The sequence below is a fragment of the Charadrius vociferus genome, unplaced genomic scaffold (assembly GCF_000708025.1).
Source record: "Charadrius vociferus isolate BGI_N301 unplaced genomic scaffold, ASM70802v2 scaffold858, whole genome shotgun sequence".
NCBI classification, from domain to species: domain Eukaryota; kingdom Metazoa; phylum Chordata; class Aves; order Charadriiformes; family Charadriidae; genus Charadrius; species Charadrius vociferus.
Genome location: NW_009649724.1, coordinates 1,762,984 through 1,765,956, shown reverse-complemented (window position 1 = coordinate 1,765,956; position 2,973 = coordinate 1,762,984).

The window sequence follows — 2,973 nt, the reverse complement described above, 5'->3', positions numbered from 1 at the left end:
GGGGAGACGGGGAGGGGGTGGGGGGCAGCTCTGCCCTATTTCCCCCACGCGGGGTCCCGCCCGGCCACTCGGGACCCCAAAAGTTGTCCACGCAGCCCTCGCCCCCGGCAGCACAACATCGTAGGGGATGCTGGAGGAGCGGCCCAAGGGAGTCCGACGGGAAGGAGAGAGGCAGCGATGAGAGGTGGGTGCAGGCATCCGGGTCCCCCCCGGGGGCGAAGCTGCGTACGGGCGAAGCAGGGTGAGATGGAGTTTGGGTTTAGGTACAACACGCTGTCCACGCAGGCGGAGCACGGGTCAGGTTTTTCTCGACTAATGTCTTGGGTTTTTTTGCTGATGTGCGGAAGGTTTCTCAGCGCGTTTGGTCTTCAACCTTGACTGTAGCCTCCAGGGTGCGGGTTCTTCAAGCCACTCGGCATGTTTTTGTAGCATCACATTGTTGGCCATGGCGGGACTGCTTTGGTTTTGTTTTTTTGATGTCTCAACCCTATTATGAGTCGGTGTAATCCAAGAGATGAGGATGGAGACGAGAGAGTGCCAAAGGGATGGTCAGGAGTGGCCTTGAGGCAGTGGTCCAGCGATACGGGTGCAGGGCAAGGGCACAGCCATGCTCCAAGGCTTCGTGGCATGTCCCAAGTAAGGGACAGGGTAGTGAGGATGTGGGACAGGCCAGCCGGGCACAGGCAGGTCTATGCAAATCAGGGTCAGGATGGCACAGAAGGAGGTGGTCGGCCGGCTCGGCCCCATGGTGATGTGGTGGCACCAGCACTCCTGGTGCCCATGGTTTATAGGGTGAAGCATTGCAGCTGGTTTTGTCTTTGGCAGCAGATGTGCCTCCTCTGCCTCTCCCAGGGGAAAAGATGGTCTTTGTGTAGGTCTGAAGATGCCCAGTAGTGCGAGCCTGGCACAAGAGGTGGTGAACAGACCCTTGGGGGTTTGGGAGAGATCCCACCCAGCACCCAAGGATGGGTATGGAGGTGACGGGGCTCTCTCTCTCACCTCCTCTCCATAATTGTAAATGTTTTGGTGCTCTAGGTGAGAGGTCAAGGAGCGCCCGATGCTAGAGTTTGAGGGACAGAGAGCAAGTTCAAAAGAGAAGAGAGGCTGCCTGTTGGATTAATTTATGTATCATTTACCTATTTATGGTGTCTCTGGGCAGTGGGGAGCGATGGAGGTCACGGCTTGAGATCTGTTCTCCATCCCTCTGGATGTAGCAGCTGAGCTCCGAGGGCCAGGGAGCAACCCACCCCACGTTTGGGTGTCTGTAGGCATTTCTGTCCAGCAGAGGCGGGTCTGTTGCTGGACACCCAGCAGAGCCGGCATGGCAAAATGGGAAGCGTTAGTGAGGCCCAGGTGGTGTCGGGATGCGCAGGGGCCACATGCGAGCGTGACGCCATTGCACCAGTCCTGGCTCCCTGATGGGTTTGTTTTCCTTTGGAAGAGGCTCAAAGCAGAGAGGGCTTCCCATGGCAGTCCCCCATGCCGCTCGACTCGTGGCACGTAACATGGAGGAAGCCGCTCGTCCCCAGCACGGATGGGAAAAGGAGTGTGGAGGTGGGGATTCCGCGCAGCGGATTTCGGGCAGCCCAGAGAGCCCCAGGGACAATGTTGTGCAGGCAGGGGGGGCTCATCCCTACCGGACCCCTTTCCACTGGGCTTTGGGATGGACTTACCTTTCTGCAGGGGTCACTCCAGGGGGACAGCAGACATGTTCCCGATGCACGAGGTCCCAGGAGCTGGTAGCGGTGCCAGAATGGGGCATTTTGCTTAGGCACGTGCCCAACACAGGCTGTTGGTGGCACAGCAGTTTTGGGGGTAAACTTTTTGCTCAGAAATCAGGGAAGGCGAAGGGAGGCGCGGTCCCAAGGGGATCACTCAAAGCGAGTGACTGTCTGATGGCTCCGGAGTAGGACCGTAGACCGCAGTCTCCCCCATGGTCGCCCCAGGTGCCCCCAGCAGCCTTCCCATCCTGGGACATACAGGAAGGGACATCAGCCTGGGGATTTCCCTAGGGAAACGGGGACTGTGAGCCGCTCGGTGGCCACACAAGCTCGGTCGGCGGCACACGGCAACGAGGGGACCGCGTACCCGGAGGCTATCAGGAAACAGCCACCTCCTGGCTTGTGTCCGAGCTGGTCGGCGAGGCGTGGGGTTGGGGAGCTTGTTGAGCGTTTTCTCCTGGTTGACGGAGTAGAAAAGCATGGAATCTCCTGGGGAGCGGTGGTGGCATTTTAAGGGCCAGAGGAGATGCCGAGGGTCACAGCTGCTTCTCCTCCCGGTCTTTGCTGTCTTTGTCCACGACATGTCCTGTCAGGTCACGATAGGAGCAAACCACCTTCAGGCGCGTCGTCTGCAGAGGTGTTCCTTGTGCGGGGGTAGGTTTAGTTGTCGTAGCGGATGTTCTCATGAGATGAGAGAGAAGATGGCGGGAATGGCTCAGTCACCCGAAGGAGGGTCCTGATGACATCGCTTCTGCTGAGCGTAGGTGAGCGATGAGAGCAAAGCCAGTCCTCACCCCGCAGGGGCTCCATCAGCAGGTACGTGCTCATCGGCGGCCGGGGGACGGAGGCGGGAGGGACCCCTCGGCAGAGCCGTGAAGCCAGTTCTCAGGGGAGACGCACGGCATGGGGTGAGGGACGGTCCGACCAGCCATGGCCCCCAGCTGGGGGAGCTCGAAGCATCGCCATTACAGGGGGCGATCAAAAGAGGCTCCCACGAAGGGATGGAGAGCTCTCGGGGCGCGCGGGGTGCGCAAAGCAAAGCCCCGAAGGTACAAAGTTCGTCAAACTTTATTGATACACTGCACAATCACAACCATCTCTTATTCTTGCCGAATTAGAAAAGGTTACAACTACAATGTAACATGCACAAATCTCAGGTAGTATAGCCACCCTTGGAATACAATGATCGACGGAAACTCAAGACCGGCCGTCGGCGGGGGGGAGCCCCCCCGGGGCGGCGCGCCCCCCGCCC